The sequence below is a fragment of the Podarcis liolepis genome (genome assembly GCF_965112155.1).
Source record: "Podarcis liolepis genome assembly, chromosome: 1".
Taxonomy (NCBI): Eukaryota; Metazoa; Chordata; class Lepidosauria; order Squamata; family Lacertidae; genus Podarcis; species Podarcis liolepis.
Genome location: NC_139554.1, coordinates 2,910,007 through 2,929,535, shown reverse-complemented (window position 1 = coordinate 2,929,535; position 19,529 = coordinate 2,910,007). Strand labels below are relative to the sequence as shown.

At 47.3% G+C, this 19,529-nt stretch overlaps 1 long non-coding RNA gene across 1 annotated transcript in view; it reads left to right on the top strand.

The window, feature by feature from the left end:
• The first annotated feature begins 16,955 nt into the window (after positions 1–16,955).
• The window catches only part of LOC310712980, a 203,892-nt gene continuing 201,318 nt past the window's right edge, over positions 16,956–19,529 (top strand). Inside the window, exon 1 of the long non-coding RNA XR_014529059.1 lies at positions 16,956–17,067. This is a non-coding gene — a long non-coding RNA (uncharacterized lncRNA). The remainder of the gene's footprint in view (positions 17,068–19,529) is intronic.

Below are 19,529 nucleotides of genomic sequence, written 5' to 3'. Positions count from 1 at the left end.
AGGCTCCCACCAGGCCCCAAACGGTCCGTGAAAATGGAACCCGGATTAGCCAATGCCAGGGAGGCACATCAAGGACTCTTGGCCATGAGAACTCAGAGGAGACTTCTAGGTTAGAGACAGTGGCGTAGCGTGGGGGGTGCAGGGGGGGCCGGTCGCACCGGGCGCAACATCTGGGGGTTAGGGTTGGGGGCGCAAATCCACGGGTTAGGGGGTGCAAATCCACGGGCTAGGGGGCACAAATTACTTGCCTTGCCCCGGGTGCTGACAACCCACGCTACGCCACTGGTTAGAGACAGGAGGCAGGAAGCTGCCTTGGACTGTCTTTGTGGAACATCAATCAGCTCTTGGGTTTTGGAAAATAAACTGGTTTATAGCAGAGTTAAAAGTGTGTGTGTGTGTGTGTGTGTGTGTGTGTGTGTGTGTGTGTGTGTTGGGGGAGCTTGGAAGCTGGAGCTGCCCTGTCCCACCTGCAATCGTTCTGCCTCATTCATGCACTATGAACGTTGCTTAAAAGAGTGGAACAAAACACACAGAGGTCCCATTGGTTAAAGGGCAAAAAAGGTTTCTTTACTTACATACCCTTCAACATTTCTTCGATGACGAGAGCGACGTCTTATTTTGTAATAATAATGATTTTATTATTTATACCCCGCTCCTCTGGCTGGGTTGCCCCAGACACTCTGGGCGGCTCCCAACATACATAAAAAATGCAACAAAACATTAAACATTAAAAAACAAGTGTTTTCTAAAGGTTGTATAGTTACTTACCTCCTTGGCTCTTGGGTTGCATAACTCCATGCCCCCCAACATTTCTCCAAAGAAAATAGAAACATCCTAAGGAAAAGCGGGACATTCCGGGATCAAATCAGAAAGTGGGATGGCTTCTGCAAATCTGGGACTGTTCCTGGAAAATAGGGGCACTTGAAAGGCTGCACTTGCAGTTTTTTCCTGTTTGTTATTGGAATCTAATCCTTCATGGTGGGAGCTAGTTTCTCATGGCTGCTTCATGCAGGACCAGGGGAGAGAGATGGAGGCAGACATTGATGCCGAAATCCAGAAATTCAGTGAGTGCAGTTTTCTCCTGATTGAAGTGAAGAGTGTTTGAGGAACGGGATATTCACAGGGAAACCAAACTGCTTGTTTATAAATAAAAAAATTCCTTCCAGTAGCACCTTAAAGACCAACTAAGTTAGTTCTTGGTATGAGCTTTTGTGTGCATGCACACTTCTTCAGATACACTGAAACAGAAGTTGCCAGATCCTTCTATATAGAGAGAAGGTGGGGAGGGGTATTACTCAGAAGGGTGGTGGGAATGGGAGATTGGCAGATAGCTGAGATGAGCCTGTTGACGACTCTTAACGACTGTAACAGGTCTTACAGGAAAAGGTAAGGGGTGAGAAGACCTATTGCAGTCGTTAAGAGTCGTCAACAGGCTCATCTCAGCTATCTGCCAATCACCCATTCCCACCACCCTTCTGAGTAATACCCCTCCCCACCTTCTCACTATATAGAAGGATCTGGCAACTTCTGTTTCAGTGTATCTGAAGAAGTGTGCATGCACACGAAAGCTCATACCAAGAACTAACTTAGTTGGTCTTTAAGGTGCTACTGGAAGGATTTTTTTTATTTTGACTATGGCAGACCAACACGGCTACCTATCTGTAACTCCTTGTTTATAAAGATATTGTACTACTAACCTTACTGTAAGCTTGTGAAACATGGACCACTTATAAAATCCATCTCCAACTCCTTGAAAGATTCCATCAACGGTGTCTCCAAAAAAATGTTCACATCACTTGGGAAGACAGGCGAACTAATGCCAGTGTACTGGAAGAAGCAAAGATCACCCGTGTCAAAGCAATGATTCTTCAACATCAACTTCATTGGACTGGTCGTGTTGTGCGGATGCCTGATGATCGTCTTCCAAAGCAACTACTCTCTTCCAAACTTAAAAGTTGAAAGCGTAATGCTGTTGGTCAACAAAAGAGGTTCAAAGACTCTCTTAAGGCAAATCTTTAAAAATGTAGTATAAACACCAACATTTGGGAAACACTGGCCTGTGACAGCTCCAATTGGAGAACAGCCTCTACCAAAGGTGTCATGGGCTTTGAAGACACTCGAACTCAGGACAAAAGACAGAAACTTGCTAAGAGGAAGGCATGCTTACTGTGATTAACTCCTGCCCAGAAACCTATGTCCCCCTGTGGAAAGATGTGTGGATCCAGAATTGGCCTCCACAGTCACTTACGAGCTCATTGCTAAAACCGTGTTTATGGAAGACAATCTTACTCAGCTACGGGGGATTTGAAAGCTCTATGGGATGAGATTAAATTTCATTTATGTATTACACTCCAGGTGCCCATGTGGCTTTGAATAATTTTACACACGGGGAAAGGGGAGGCTGAGAGTGCCCAAGGTCTCTGAGTGAGTTTGTGGGAGAGAGATCTGCTTAGAAGACTGGCAGAATCTGGGACCAGGGGAAAGAGACAGCGGAAGAAGATTGGAAGAAATTTAAAATCTATCTTAAGAAATACTGCAAAATTAATGATTGCTAAAATGTTGTGGTTACAGAGAATAGGGGATTATAGAAGTAAAATATCATGTAAAAGAAAAGAATGAGGGAAAAGTAGATAAAATTAAGGGGGAAGAATTTGCTGAAACAATTTGTGAATTGGGATGCAGAAAGGGGAGGTATGGGGAAGTCGGTGAAGTAAGCTTTAAGAAAAAAGGTTTTGAAATTATGCATGTTTGTTTTTGTGTGTGTATTTGTGTATTGTGTATTGTGTGTGTGTTTGTTAAAATTTGTGAAAACCAATAAATATTTTATATAAAAAAAGTGATCTGCTTAGAAGAAGTGGAAAGTACGTACTTGGGTTGCCTTCTGAGTGTGAGCACTGTGACACCAGTCAGCGCATGTCTGAGCGCAGGCTACCAAGCCAGGAACAGAGGGAGGCAAAAAGTCAGTTCCTTGCCTTGCTCCTCTCTCACGCTGGGACTCCACTCGCTGAGCTCTGAAGAATGAAGTATCATAATCAGTTCCACAAAGCCGAAGGTAAACAGACGAGGAAAACAGGGATTATCCTGGGTTTATAGAACATCATCAAGTTCAAATTTGCCCAGATGATGAGTAATATAATTGGGGATTTAGTCAAATCTATCGCTAATGGCTTCTTTTATAGATAACCTTTCTCTTTAGAAATGAGATTAAGGGGAGAGGGAGGATTTGGCTCTGTTAATTAAAGTCAAAAAAGTGATTTGAGGGGCAATTGGATTGCCAAATATTACAGCGCTTAATGGGTGCATTGATCGGCCCGTAGGGTCTTGCAGTTTCTGCAAGCTTGGAAGTTCAAGAGGACGGGCGCTGGGTCCTGTGAAACCACATGGAGGGGGCTGTGATTTACATGGCAGTTGGAAATTAAGAATAGAATCATAGAACCGTAGAGCTGGAAGGGTCCTGAGGGTCATCTAGCCCAACCCCCTGCAGTTCAGGAATCAGAGCTAAAGAATCCCTGGCAGATGGCCACCCAACCTCCAAGGAAAGAAGAAGAAGAAGAAGAAGAGTTTGGATTTGATATCCCGCCTTTCACTCCCTTTAAGGAGTCTCAAAGTGGCTAACATTCTCCTTTCCCTTCCTCCCCCACAACAAACACTCTGTGAGGTGAGTGGGGCTGAGAGACTTCAGAGAAGTGTGACTGGCCCAAGGTCACCCAGCAGCTGCATGTGGAGGAGAGGGGAAGTGAACCTGGTTCACCAGATTACGAGTCCACCGCTCTTAACCACTACACCACACTGGCTCCACCACCTTCCAAAGTTGTTCGAACAGAGTCAAACAGCTCTTACTGTCAGAAAGTTCTTCCTAATGTTTAGTTGCAATCCCCTTTCTTGTAACTTGAATCCATTGGTTCGGTTCCTCTCCTATGGAGCAGCAGAAAAAAAGCTTGTTCCCTCCCACACCAGGCACTCCTGTCTTCCACTGCCTCCCGCAGTTTGGTCATGAAGAGCCATGCTGGAGAACAAAAAGTTGCCCACAGGAAGCCCACCAGCAACATTTTAGAAATCAGCCCTGAGTGCTCACTGGAAGGACAGATCCTGAAGCTGAGGCTCCAAGACTTTGGCCACCTCATGAGAAGAGAAGACTCCCTGGAAAAGACCCTGATGTTGGGAAAGATGGAGGGCACAAGGAGAAGGGGATGACGATACGATACGATATCTTTATTGTCATTGTCCCTTGCGGAACAATGAAATTGACAGAGGACAAGATGGTTGGACAGTGTTCTCGAAGCTACCAGCATGAGTTTGACCAAACTGCAGAAGGCAGTGGAAGACAGGAGTGCCTGGCGTGCTCTGGTCCAGGGGGTCACGAAGAGTCGAACACAACTAAACGACTAAACAACAACAACAACAAAAGGAAGTCACAGAGTCTTAGAATTTTAGAGTTGGAAGGGATCACAAAGGTCATTTAGTCCAACCTTCTGCAATGCGGGAATCTTTTCTCCAATGTGGGCCCAGCCAGTGCCAGATTTATGCAGAAGCTAAACAAGCTATAGCTTAGGGCCCCACTCTCTTGGGGGCCCCCAAAAAATTAAAGGAAAAAACCCCTGGATGCACAGATTCTGCGCACAGCTCTGTAGGCGCAGACCACCCCCCGATTCAATCTAGTTTGTTAAGAAAATTCCCAAACCCAGATCCACAGGTGACTTTGGGTCATTTCTCTAAGGTAGTCTATTTTAAAGTTTCATGTGTTTATATGCCTTTTGCACTTTTAAACTTAAAATCCACTGATGCATATTGTTTTAAATGTTTGCTTTGCTTTTAGGATTGTGGTTCCATTTGTGTTTCTCAAGCTGGTCTCTGACAGTAATAAATTTCATGTTCCACCTGGATGTATGTTTCCAAAATGTAAGATAAAAAACAAATGAAATAAAGCCTACATCCAGCAACAGTGTTTTGTGTTGTGTGGGCTCCTCTGGTGTAAGTCATGGGCCCCGCCTGCTTGCCTGATCCCTAAAATATCACTGGTTTGCTCATTTCTATATATAGGGTGCCTACATTCTGCATGGACTGGTTGCAGGCCAACATGTGCAAATGGCTTGAGATACCTATGAGGTCCATAAATTACGATATATCATATACAGCGACAATTTGTTGTTGACAAAGGACAGCTGGAGATATAAAGGGCCCCATTACCTTCAGTAGCTGAGGACCTCATCAAACCTTAATCCAGCCCTGGGCTCAACCTGGAGATTAAGAATCTCATGTTCCACCGACTGAAGTATATCCAGTCCTTTGTGCAGTCTACAGTTAAACTGTGGAACTCATTGCCACAGGAGGCAGTGCTGGTCACCAACTTGGATGGCTGTAAAAGAGGATTAGACAAACTCGTGGAGGAGGAGAGAGCTATTGGTGGCTGCTAAATCTCATGCTATGTACTGCCTCTACAGTCAGAGGCAGCTGTGCTTCTGAATCCTAGTTGCTGGAAGCCACAGGAGGGGAGAGTTGCTCTCGCGCTTGGATCCTGTTCTGTGGCTTCCCACAGGCAACTGTTGGGCCGCTCTGAGAACAGGATATTGATCTAGATGGGCCATTGGCCTGATCCAGCAGCTACTCATTTGTTTGTTTATATTTGCAAGCCAGATACCAGGGCAAAAAAGGCCTGAAATGTAAGACCGTAATAAAATAAAATGCCATAATTTCAGGCAGTAATTAAAGAGATCTCAAAGTCCAGCCAATCCATAAAATTAATGAAACCACTTTCAAAAACAGTTTTAAACCTGCAGTAAAATAGGCACTCATAATCCCAAACCAGCCTGTGTTCTTAATTAAAAGGCATCTGAACTAAAAGCACTTTGAAGCCAATGGGTCTTCAAAACCCATTTTAAAGCCAGAACCAGTGAGGGCAACCACATTTCCCATGTCTGTGGGTCTGTATGTGGGGACTTACTGCAGAGAAGGCTCTATTTCTAATTCTGTCCATCTAACTGATTTTATAGATGAGCCAGTAAGCAGAGCGTTAGATGCAAACCAGATTTTTTTAAAAAACCACTGAGCTATGACCTGCCCATAGGAATATTTGCATGGAATATGCAGAGTTGTCTAGTATTATTAATCACATTTGTCTCCCATTCTTCCAGTGTAGGAATGCACTGCACACAGGCACTGAAAAGATGTGATATTAGCATGATAGCAGATCCATTGGTCCTTAGCCACCCTGATCTCTAGCCTGAAGCAGGGGCGGGCGGGATATAGGAGCCTTTGACAATAATCTGCCCCATTTGGTCTTCACAACAACCCTGTGAGGTAGGGCCAGGCTGAAAATGTGACTGGTGGAAAGAAGTAATACCCCTTCTGAGTAATACCCCTCCCCACCTTCTCACTATATAGAAGGATCTGGCAACTTCTGTTTCAGTGTATCTGAAGAAGTGTGCATGCACACGAAAGCTCATACCAAGAACTAACTTAGTTGGTCTTTAAGGTGCTACTGGAAGGAATTTTTTTATTTTGGTGACCCAAGGAATTTTTTTATTTTGGTCACCCAAGGAACTTCAAGGCTGGGGGCTGATCCTTTCCCACAACATTTCTTCCCCTTTTATAGCTCTCCCTATTTCAGGGTTGGTAATCAGGGACCATGGGATCCACAAAACCCGAAACGCCGGTCTGCTCCAATCCTGCCCCTGAGCAAATAGAGATCCACCTGCCAGCCGATCCCCGGTGACCTCTGGGCAATGCACTCGCTTTGTGCATGAGTGACAAAGGACATGGAACTGGGTACCCAGCAGAAAAAGGTATATGATCTGCAGAGCCAAAGAGACCCAGCCTAGAGAAAGAAAATTGCTCTCTCCCATTTCAATGTGTCATTCAGCTTCAAAGCATTGCAACTGAGAGCCCTAATTTCAAGAGCAGCCCACAGAAGCTTTTCAAAGGGAGAAAATATTTCCTTTGCGCTGATGCTCCAGTGCTTTTTGTTGTTTGGGGGGGGGGGTTGTGTTCCCGCAGAGCTTTCTCTGTGCTCCGAGGAACGGGCCCCGTATGGCAGTCTTGTTACACAAAAGCACCCGGAGACATTGTGGCTGCCAGGGATGAGGAGGCTGAGATATACGGCTTTAATTGTGGCTTTTGTTTTCGCTCCCCACAATGGAATTAAAAGGCTGGGCTGCTTCGGTTTTACTGCAAGTCGTTTGGAAGCAAAACAGGAGCCTGGTTTTTCCTCTCCTCTCTGTTTGAAGGCCATTATATGTTGGAGGTTGGCCAACGATTTCCGACTCAGAGTTGCCGGAGAGATGGATTGGGCTACAGAAAAGGTGGCGCAGCGACGTCGAAATATTTGTTTCTGAAATATTTCCCCTTTCGCAAAAGGCCTTTTGTTTTCCCATGAATGGGGAAGGGGAGTTGGGGCAGCTATAATTCTGCAGATTGCGTTGCCATTGAAGACAGCCGTTTGGGTGATGTATGAATGGCTCTAATTCCGCTTTCTGCTCCTGCCCAACCCTCCGTCCAAGTAACTATTTGTGTGTGTACGGAGGGGGGCACACAGGAGGCACAGATTAACTCATCTCTGGGCACATCATGGAGCTGTATGTCAGGAGACAAATGCACTCTCTCTCTCCGATTCCTCTCGGCAAGGTTGCTTTGTAAAAACAGGCCCGTGAGCAGGAATCTGCAGTCCTTACAAGGACTGATTTTATTTGGAAGCTATCCTATCCCCGACGTTCATGATGAGCAGCGATAAACTGTTCAGGTAGCTAATAATAGAAACATCCGCCGATTGTACGGTTGATAGCTGCAATCCGTCAGGCAGTGGAGAGAGCGCGGCGGTGGAGGAAATGTCTTGCATGCAGATGGTGCCAGGTTTTCATCCCCGGCATTGCCAGTTCGGAGAGGAGGCTGTGGGGGAAATTCCCCTGGAAGGTTCAAATACCGAGACTCACACCAAATTACCAAAGGGTCAAACTTTATTTTAAAAAAATAAAAAAAATGCCCAGGAGCACCTTAGAGACCGACTAAGTTTGTTCTGGGTGTAAGCTTTCATGTGCATGCACACTGAAACAGAAGTCACCAGACCCTTATATATAGTGGGAGGGTGGTGTGGGGTTTTTCCTCAGGAGGGGAGTAGGAGATGGGTGATTGACTCAATGGGTATGGTCAACCTGTTGACTACTGTTAATGGCTGCAATTAGTCCTGCAATTAGACAGCTGCTTTTTACAAAAGAATTTCAGAAATGGGCTTGGAAGAGAAGTTGCTGAATTACAACTCATTACTAAACTGAAATGGGACACAGGTGGCGCTGTGGGTTAAACCACAGAGCCTAGGACTTGCCGATCAGAAGGTCGGTGGTTCGAATCCCCGTGACGGGGTGAGCTCCCGTTGCTCAGTCCCTGCTCCTGCCAACCTAGCAGTTCAAAAGCATGTCAAAGTGCAAGTAGATAAATAGGTACTGCTCCGGTGGGAAGGTAAACGGCGTTTCCGTGCGCTGTTCTGGTTCGCCAGAAGCGGCTTAGTCATGCTGGCCACATGACTCAGAAGCTGTACGCCGGCTCCCTCGGCCAATAAAGCGAGAAGAGCGTCCCAACCCCAGAGTCGGAGCAGGATGTTTGTGTCACAGCCTGCGTATTTCCTGTTCACAGGATGTTTCTGTTGTGTCTTTGCTTTCGTTTCTCTCTCTGTCGGAGACACTGACGCAGGCAGTCATGTCTTTCTTTGTTCTGATCAACGCTGAATAAAGCTTGTAAATAATGCTCTCCTGAGTGCGACTTCTGCTGTCAATTATCTGCTGATAAGAGTGTGCATGAGCTCTGGAATGTGGCAAGATATTTTCTAGAAACTCATGTCGCTAATCAATGATACTGCGTGCCTACGGGAGGTCGATGGATCGTCCGGCAGACGGCTTGGGGCCATGATGGACTTTATCTCCCTGGCAGTATCCCAACAGTTTCTTCCATTTCCCTAACTGCTCATTTCCGCATTAAATTTCTGCTTTTACATGGCATAAATGCCACTTCTGGGGGAAAACGAATGAAAATGGTCAGGTTTAGCTCTCATTTCTGTGTTATTTGATTCCAGGAAAGATCTGTTGGCAGTCCCCTTAACCCAGAAAATAACAGGAGCAAAGTGATGAAATCTGGGGTGGCAGGCATGTGAGGAAAGGGTGCAGGAGGAGCAACATTGTTCAATGAGAATAGAATCATGGAATTGTAGGGTTCGCAGGGACTATATGGTCATGGGCGTAGCCAGGGGGGGCAGGGGGAGCTGCCCCTCTAAATCAAGTAAAACAATAGTAATACTTAACTAACTGACCAATATTGTCATTTTTGCCCTCCAACAAAAGTCCTGCCCCCTCAACAAAAATCCTGGCTATGCTCATGCACGGGGGTCATCTAGTCCCACCCACTGCAGTGCAGGAATCTTTTTCTGACATGGGGCTGTAACTCGTGATAAGAATTTTAAGGTCTTAGATAAATGTACCAACCAAGCACGTACATAGATCAGCACAGGAAGACCGACCGAAACCATTTTTGATTCCCGCACCTGTGGTTTTCGAAGGGGCCCCCGCTTCGCCGTAGCGGCAAGACCCGATTTCCGAGGAGCTACTCCCTCAAGACTAGAGGGAATCCGCCATTGCCGATGGCGCCGCCTCCGGAAATCCGCCAAATGTTTTCTCTGCAACATCAAAGGAAAATGGAAAAGCCTCCCCATTGTCTTTTAATTCACAAATCCTGTCTTAAGGGTATGTCTGTCTGTGTTTGAATAGGGTGAGCTTGTGACCTGGCTCAGGAACTAAGTATTTATCATTACAAAAGACTGGCCAGGCTCCCCAGGTAATCCAATCGAGTGACCATTAACAAGTAACCTGCCAGACAGGAGATAAACAAGGCACTCAGATTTCTGCTGCTGTTGTTGTTTAGTCATGTCCGACTCTTCGTGACCCCATGGACCAGAGCATGCCAGGCACTTCTGTCTTCCACTGCCTCCCACAGATTTCTGCTGTAGACCGCCTTTTCTGTGATGTAGGTATGATGTATCTGGGGGGGGGGTAGGTTTATACCCCTTCTGTGAGGTATGTATGATGTATGGAGGGGTGGTCTTGAGCTCCAGGGCAGGGAATTTCAAAAGTCTTTATAAGCCCTTGCACAGCATTTTTCTGGGTCCTCCTCTTTTCCTGCAGGTGAGAGAAGCACCCTGTTGCAACAGATCAATAAAGATCAGGCTTACTAGCTGCTTTGCTTCTCAATATTCTCTGCTTGGCCTCTGTTATTTTCTCCTCCCAATAGGGAACCTACGTAAGGACTCTACATGGGCTCTTGGATACCCCATAAGGGGAAAAAGGGCAGATTTTTGTTTACAACAAACCCATGGTCCTTAGATTAAGAATCTCATGCCCTACCGACAGAGCTATTGTGCCACACCACACCTGCTGGCATGAATAAAACTTGGCATGACATGCCAGCGTATCAGTGAGAAAGCCATTGTTCCATAGCACAACAGGTTTCTGCAGCGTGAAAGAAACATCGTAATCTGGGACAAAATCACTAACATTACAATCAGGACAACTAATGCAATATCTCCCGTGTCTAAATGCATCCTTTGTTGGCAAAGACTCCTCCAAATGGATCAGTGGAAGACTCAGAGGTTGATGGGGTTGGGCAGCCCAGGGAGAGAGGGACGTCTCTGTCCAGAACTCCCTTTCTCCCTCCCATCCAATAATAATGTGCTCCCTATATTTCTCCCAAAGTTGAAGCACCATGACCAGAGCCTTGCTGTGGGGTGTATCTTCCAGGTGTTCATCAATCTGGGGTGCCCAACTTGTATTGACCATCTGAATGTCCCCCTCCCATTTATTTCCCAGAATGCTCATTTGATTGATATTTCCCCCACTGTTCAGGAGCATGGAATGTTCCTCTGATATATTAAATTCCCACAGAGCAATGTTTGCAAATCCCACATAATAGACTTTTATCGCACATACTAGAAAGTCTCTTTTCTAACCGGCACACATTTTTAATAGTCTCCAGACAGTTTCAGAAGATTAACAGGAGGTGCTATAAAAACACTCTTTATTTTTATTTTTTTTAAAAACAGCATTCATTTTGCCAGCTTTCTGCAAGTTCCCCCACCCCAAAGTAAGACTAAGCAGATGATGTTTTATACGGCTTGCAAATAAGAATACACATTTCTCTCTCTCTCTTAGCATTTCTCCAGTCTTATAATGTGGCATTGTGCTTATCTGCATTTCAATAGGGGTTTAACAAAAGCCATGACATTTAACAGGCTTGGCTGACAGTAGACTACCCCATAAAAACAGCTAGCGGGCGTATTAATAAAGATCGCATCAGGCAGGTTAACTTAATGCAGCTGTTACAAAAGAGCATCTACAAACTCTTAACCGGAGAGCTGCATTTTATAATGATAGCAGCTCGGAACCAGTTGACGCGAAGAACTGCCTTGCCCCCAATGTGCCCGTTTGACCGCTTCAATCTGCGAAACATGTGATTTTTTCCTTCCTCCAAGTGTCACATACTGTTTGTTCCCTAATGGTGAGGAGGAATCAATTATTTAGTTTGGCTCCGCCTGAACTTTGGAACCCCCTAATCGACCTCAGCCCTGTATACCTGAAGGAGCGTCTCCATCCCCATCGTTCTACCCAGAAACTGAGGTCCAGCGCCGAGGGCCTTCTGGCGGTTCCCTCATTGCGAGAAGTGAGGTTACAGGGAACCAGGCAGAGGGCCTTCTCGGTGGTGGCACCCGCCCTGTGGAACACCCTCCCACTAGATGTCAAAGAGATAAACAACTACCTGACGTTTAGAAGACACCTGAAGGCAGCCCTGTTTAGGGAAGTTTTAAATGACTGATGTTTTCATGTATTTTTAATCTTTTGTTGGAAACTGCCCAGAGTGGCTGGGGAAACCCAGCCAGATGGGCGGGGTATAAGTAATAAATTATTATTATGATTACTACTTAGTGTTAGGCAGGCACACTCGCCATGCCATCTTGCTAAACACGTGCTGACCCAGTATGTTTCCGAGCACAATTCAAAGTGTTGATGCTGACCTTTAAAGCCCTAAACGGCCTCAAAGGCCCAGTATACCTGAAGGAGCGTCTCCACCCCCATCGTTCTACCTGGACACTGAGGTCCAGCGCCAAGGGCCTTCTGCTGGTTCCCTCATTGCGAGAAGCAAAGCTACAGGGAAGCAGGCAGAGGGCCTTCTCAGTAGTGGTGCCCGCCCTATGGAAGGCCCTCCCACCAGATGTCAAAGTGATAAACAACTACCTGACATTCAGAAGACATCTTAAGGCAGCCCTGTTCAGGGAAGTTTTTAATGTGTGACATTTTAGTGTATTTTTGGTCTCTGTGGAAGCCGCCCAGAGTGGCTGGGGAAACCCAGCCAGATGGGTGGGGTACAAATAATAAATTATTATTATTATTATTATTATTATTATTATTATTATTATTATTATTATTATTGTTAATGTCTCTCGAGGGCCTGGCCAGGTGAAGGAAGATGGCGGAGAGCGGCAAGATGAAATGTGGCCCGGCGGCTCCTCCCAGCGGCGTCGGCACTGCTTCTTCAGCTGGGGGTGCTGGCAGGGCCATGACGGCGAAGCAGGTGGTAGCTGGATTTAACCGTATTTTTCGCCCTATAGGACGCACTTTTCCCCCTCCAAAAATGAAGGGGAAATCTGGGTGCGTCCTATGGGGCGAATGCAGGCTTTTGCTGAAGCTTGGAGAGCGAGAGGGGTCGGTGCGCACCGACCCCGCTCGCTCTCCAGGCTTCAGGAACACATCTGCAGCCTAGGCAGCCCTGCGGGAGGTCCCGCAGGGATGTCTAGGCTGCGGGTAGCAGCCTGCCACCCAGCGCGAGGGGCGCCCTAAAGCAGAGCGCCCCCCGCGCCAGGCAGACATCCGCGGCGTGGGGAGCCATGCAGGAGTTCCCCGCAAGGCTCCCCACACTGCGGATAGCAGCCTGCCGCCCAGCGCGAGGGGCACCCTGAAGCAGAGCTCCCCTCGCGCCGGGCAGACATCGGCCAGCCCCACAAGCTCCGGGGACAGCAGGGAGGCGCAGCGCTGCCATCCCGCTGTTCCTCGACCTGGTTCTGTTTCCCCGACCTGCTTTTTTTGGGGGGGGGAAATAAAGGGAATTTCCCCCCCCTTTATTTCCCCCCCCCAAAAAACTAGGTGCATCCTATGGGACGGAGCGTCCTATGGGACAAAAAATACGGTAACCGTTGGTGTCAGGAGCAGTGAGGTCTAGCCTCAAAGGCAGCTGAGCTGGAGCTGGAGCTGAATGAGCACAAGCTGGTAATTAAAACACTCTGAGAAGTGGACCCTACTAGGAAATGTTACTGGGTGGTGGGAAGTGTGTTGGTAGAACACACTGTGAAAGAAGTTCTCCCAGCCTTGGAAAATAACAAAAGAGCAGATCAACAAGATCATAAAGGCCTTGACCCAGCAGCTGCAGACAAAAGGGCGGGAGCTGAACGAGTTCCGGGAAAAACACAACATCCGTCTGATGGGCGAGGACGACCAGAAGGCTCCCTCCCAGGACAGCGCTGAGGGTTCAGGTGGCAAGGCCAGCTCCACAGGGGTCCTCATTTCCTAGTGGGTGCAGCAGCCATCTCCCAAAGGACTTTTTTTTACCGCCTCTCGCTCGACAGTTGTGGCTCTTGACCTCAAAAGGCTTAACTTTATTATTATTTTGGTGTCATCTCTGACGATTTTTTTTTGTTAAATAAAACTTTTTGGTGTGTCACATTAAAAAACACACATGCTGACACTTGCTAAAAGCCTTTTCATTTCATCAATTAGAAAATGGACTTGAATATCCCTTTGTAAGCAGTTTGAAAGAAGAAGAGTCTTTCAAAGGGATGGTTGCTCAGGACCCAACAGCTGATGGGCGCTGAAAGCTCAATTGGCTGCACTGGGGAGGTCCTGATGGAGAAGTCCTTCATGCAGCCTGTCCCTGTCAGAAGAAATCAGGTGATTGGCACTGTCAGTTGCCCTTCAAAGGGGCTTAAAGGTAAAGGTAAAGGTACCCCTGCCCGTACGGGCCAGTCGTGTCCGACTCTGGGGTTGTGCGCCCATCTCGCTTAAGAGGCCGGGGGCCAGCGCTGTCCGCAGACACTTCTGGGTCACGTGGCCAGTGTGACGAAGCTGCATCTGGCGAGCCAGCACCAGCGCAGCACACGGAAACGCCGTTTACCTTCCTGCTAGAAAGCTTTACCTATTTATCTACTTGCACTTAGGGGTGCTTTCGAACTGCTAGGTGGGCAGGAGCTGGGACCGAAAGATGGGAGCTCACCCCACCGCGGGGATTCGAACCGCCGACCATGCAATCGGCAAGCCCTAGGCACTGAGGTTTTACCCACAGCGCCACCCGCGTCCCTCTCAAAGGGGCTTAGTGGGCCCGTATCAAGTTATCACTGAAGGCCCTCAGGACCCTGGAGAGCTCTCAGCCGAAGGCCATCAGGACCCTGGAGAGCTCTCAGCTGCCAGAACTGGCTGTGACTCACACACAGAGAACTGTTGCCTTCAAAGCACAAGGTGATTGACAAGTGTGTGGTCACCTGTCAAAGACTCACCTGTCTTTGTTGGCCATCAGGTAGGAGGAGTGAAGAGGAGGAAGAATTCAGTCTACTAAGAACATAAAATAGGGTTGCCATATTCTGAAGAGCAAAAAAAGAGAGGCCACATTTGTGTGCCATGTCATGTGATTGATTATATGGGGCGGGGCTTAGCTGACACCCACCCACCCATATTTTATTCAAGTTGACACCCCTGTCAGATATACTTTAGTTGAGATTCCTGCATTTCCATGATCTATCTTTCCATATAGAATATTTTAGTGGTCCTCTAAGATCCACAGCACCACTGGATGTACTGACTGACACATAAAAAAAATATTTTGCGGGGGGGTGGGGTGGGGGTGGGAGCAGCAGAAACTTTGACAGTTATTTCTGGCGTTTCTAAGATAAGGGCTGTTTTGCAAAGGGCATCGTTCCAGCTTAGCTGGCGAAAAATGTGGGCCATTTGTGAAATTAATCCACGACGCATAATTGGCTTCATATATTTCCCCTTGAAATGGTAATAAATGGTAATAAAACCGGGAGCTTCTTTTTGACAAGTCGCTCACCCACGTGGGCGCGGCAAAAAAGGAAAAAATGGGGGGGGGAGCCGTTTCAGGATTAAAGGTGTGCAGAAGTTACTTAGAACGGGAAAATAAAACCCGGGTAAGTATATCTGAACATTGCATGCCTTTTGTAAGTCATGAAGGAGATAATCATATTGCAGCGAGCTTTTCAAAGGCAATCTTCCCACTCTAAATCACTGTCCATCTAGGATGGATTTGCCAACTGATTCTGCTTAGGGAACCTGCCTGGAATGCCTGTGATGGATGTTCATTGGGGGAGGGAAAGAAATCATACCCACAAACATTTGGGGAGGGCAACTCAGACCCCCCCGACCCCATCGCTAGCCCCCTCCCTGCCACTGCCTCTTCCCTTGCCCCTCCCTCCCCCACCTCCTACCTTTCTCCAACCTCCAGGGCATGGGTAGGCAAACTAAGGCCCGGGGGCCGGATCTGGCCCAATCGCCTTCTCAATCTGGTCCGGGAATCAGTGTGTTTTTAAATGAGTAGAATGTGTGCTTTGATTTAAAATGCATCTCTGGGTTATTTGTGGGGCATAGGAATTCGTTCACCCCCCCCAATATAGTCCAGCCCCCCACAAGGTCTGAGGGACAGTGGACTGGCCCCCCTGTTGAAAAAGTTTGCTGACTCCTGGTCCAGGGAGTGTTGGGAGAAGTGGCGCGGTCGGGTGTGGCCTAGCAGAAGGCCACTCTGGCCTGCACCCAGTCTCCCGACGCCCGTCTTTTGGCCCCTTGCTCTGGCTCAACCAGCACAGGGCAGCAGAATTGGGGCATTTGGGATTGCGAACAGGAGACAGGGTGGCTTCCATCAATTCGTGATGCCCCAATTACAGTGGTGCCCCGCAAGACGAATGCCTCGCAAGACAGAAAACTCGCTAGACGAAAGAGTTTTCCGTTTTGGAGGTGCTTCGCAAAACGAATTTCCTATGGGCTTGCTTCGCAAGACGACAATGTCTTGAGAGTTCCTGCTGGTTTTTTTCCTCCCCCCCCTTTCTAAGCCGCTAAGCTGCTTATCAGCTGATCCGATCAGCAGATAAGCCACTAAAAGCCGCTAAAAGCCGCTAATAGCGCTAATCCGCTAATCCGTCAATGGGCTTGCTTCGCAAGACGAAAAAACCGCTAGACGAAGAGAATCACAGAACGGATTCTTTTTGTCTTGCGAGGCACCACTGTAAATCAGGACACTCGAGGTGTCTGAGAAGTGTGTGTGTGTTAAAGGATTATAATTTTAACTGGAACATAAGTGAAATTAATAAGATTTTGGAATGCAGGGGGTGAAAAACCCTTAGGGAGCCATCAAATCTAGCCACTTTAACTAAAATGTGTAATTTGGTATTTGATTAATCTGTATTAATAATTGTATGAATGGGATATGAATTGGCATTGTTATGATGCGGCTATTATTGGAATAATATTGGAAAAGTAATAAAAAATTAATTTCTTAAGAAAGAGAAAAGTGTGTGTTGGGGGGGGGGGATTTCAACAGCAGCCTCTGGCCTAGACTGCCTCATAAACTCCTATGAGAACATATGAGCCCGTTGGACCAGGCCAGGGCCCCATTGAGTGGCCAGTCAGGTGCCACTCATGCAGAGCCTAACAGCAGCAGCAGTAATAATAATAATAATAATAATAATAATAATAATTTATTATTTATACCCCACTCATCTGGCTGGGTTTCCCCAGCCACTCTGGGCAGCTTCCAACAGAACAATAAAATACAATAACCTATTAAACACTCAAAGTTTCCCTAAACAGGGCTGCCTTCAGATGTCTTCTAAAAGTCTGGTAGCTGTTTTTCTCTTTGACATCTGGTGGGAGGGCATTCCACAGGGCGGGTGCCACTACTGAGAAGGCCCTCTGCCTGGTTCCCTGTAGCTTTGCTTCTCACAGCAAGGGAACCGCCAGAAGGCCCTCAGCGCTGGACCTCAGTGTCCGGGCAGAACGATGGGGGTGGAGACTCTCGTTCAGTTATACTGGGCCGAGGCCATTTAGGGCTTTAAAGGTCAGCACCAACACATTGTGCTCGGAAACGTCCTGGGAGCCAATGTAGGTCTTTCAGGACTGGTGTTATGTGGTCTCAGCGGCCGCCCCCAGTCACCAGTCTAGCTGCCGCATTCTGGATTAGTTGTAGTTTCTGGGTCACCTTCAAAGGTAGCCCCACGTAGAGCGCATGGCAATAGTCCAAGTGGGAGATATCCAGAGCATGCACCACTCTGGCAAGACAGTCCGCGGTCAGGGAGGGTCTCATCCTACGTAGCAGATGGAGCTGGTAGACATCTGACCTGGACACAGAATGGACCTGTGCCTCCATGGACAGCTGTGAGTCCAGACTTGAGGACTTGGGAGTGACATCACTTCCCTCCTTATTTGTGATTCCCAGCAACCAGTATTTTTTTTCTACAAAATGGAGACTTGCTTATTATAATCTTACTGCTTTGTGAGGTCCGCCTGAAAAGCGGAATATAACTGTAAACAAATAATACTAAAGAGCCCCTGGAGAACATCAGGTTCAAAACTCCTGAGAGATGCAGGCGGCCTCCTTTCTCCTCCCCTCCTCCTCCTCCTCTGTGAACTCTCAAAAAAGTCGGAGCTATTTTGGCACTAACTAGTTTAAAGAACTTGTATCAGCTTTTTCCATTTGAGGCTCTGGCAGTTATTGTTCCCAAAGTGGCCATTCAGTTAAAGAAAAAGCAATTTCCAGTTCTCTGCTGACGAGGGAGAGAGAGAGAGAGAGAGAGAGAGAGAGTCCATATCTCCCCAAGAACTGCTTGCTGCATGAGATCAGAAGAACTTCTTGGTGTGTTTTCATACTTAAACTGATTTTTATTTGGTAACGCGAACATAAAATGCATAATGATCATTATAATTCTCATTGGGATTCCACCTCCTCCCCGGCGCCTTCTGTTCCATATTAGCTCATAACTAGGAGTCCGCATGGGCTCGTAAAGAATGTAATAGAGGTCTGAGCCCCTCTCTCGATTCCAAGAACCATCTTCACTGAATGCAGGGAGCAGAACTGCAGCAATTGACCCGACCTCCCTGGGCTGCTGGTACAAGACATTTTGCTGCCCGAGGCGAAAGGCATTCCACATACGGAGGCATTCCACCTGCAGAAACCAGCCAGGCTGGCAGAGCTGGATCTGACTTCAACAGTGGGGACAGGTTAGCACCCCCCACTGCATGGGAGGCAGCAGGATAGGGTTGGGGGGGGTCAGGACAGGGCATGTGGAGTGCAGAAAGTTGCGCCCAATGTTGCATGTTGGGGAATCTGACTTATGCAGAGAGATTTCCCTTCCTCCCTGCGCAATTTCAAAACCTTCTGTCTGAATTCAGTCCAGTCCTAGGCTAAGCACCCCAAACCTGAACCAAGTTGGCCAGGCCAGCAGAGACGCCTGAAGACTGCATCTTTCATGATTCACAGGACTGTCGTCTGTGATTGTGTGGATCCACTGGAAATCTTAGTTTTGCCTTTTTCACCTGCTTTCCTCTGAGCCTGAGAAGCAAAAGCAATGTTGTAATTTTATTCTTTTCTCTGCCTATCAGCCACGGTTTGCCGACGCATCGCTGAAACTCTCTCCTGATTAATATCTGTGAATCTTTCATAACTACTTATCAGAGGACAATATTTGAAAACTGGAGCAAGGCTGTAGGAGAAACACCCAGTGTTTTGTCTTTTATTTTCCGCCAAATGTTTCTGCTTTGTGTATTTCTCTGCTGTTTTGTTCTCAAGTGCCTTCCTGACTGAATCCAGCCTCCCCAAAACAGTGGAGGAATTAGCATAGTTTGAATATGAATGCGAGAACTGCAATAAGGCTTCACCTCTCTCTGAATTTTAATTCCACCACACTTCCTTGAAATGCTATTCATATGCGTAATCAGGCGTTTGATCACTGCCACGCTCCTTGGATTCACCATAAGGGAGCACATACATATGCGGAGGAGAATGGAGTGAAAAAGAGTTCTATGGCAGCCACAGTGCAGCCTGGTCATAAGCAGGCTAACTTGGAAGTCCAGCTACAAGGGTGCTAACTTGAATAAAATATCGGGGGGGGGGGCAGGTAAGCCCTGCTCTGCATAATCGATCACATGATGCCATGCACACACATCATTTGAATGGCAATGCCCATCAACTTTTGGGGGGACATCTCTCTCAAATACTTTATTGGGGGGCCAAAGCCCCCACTGCCCCTGGGATTTGGCTCCCAAGTCCAGCTGAGTCCAATAGGGACAAATGTAAGGTTCTGCACTTGGTAGAAAGAACCAGCTGCACAAAAATAAGATGAGAGACACTTAGCTCACTAGCAGTACGTGTGAAAAGGATCTGGCGGACTTAGTGGACCACTAGCTTAGCATGAGTCAACAGTGTGATGCGGAAGTGAAAAAACCCGAATG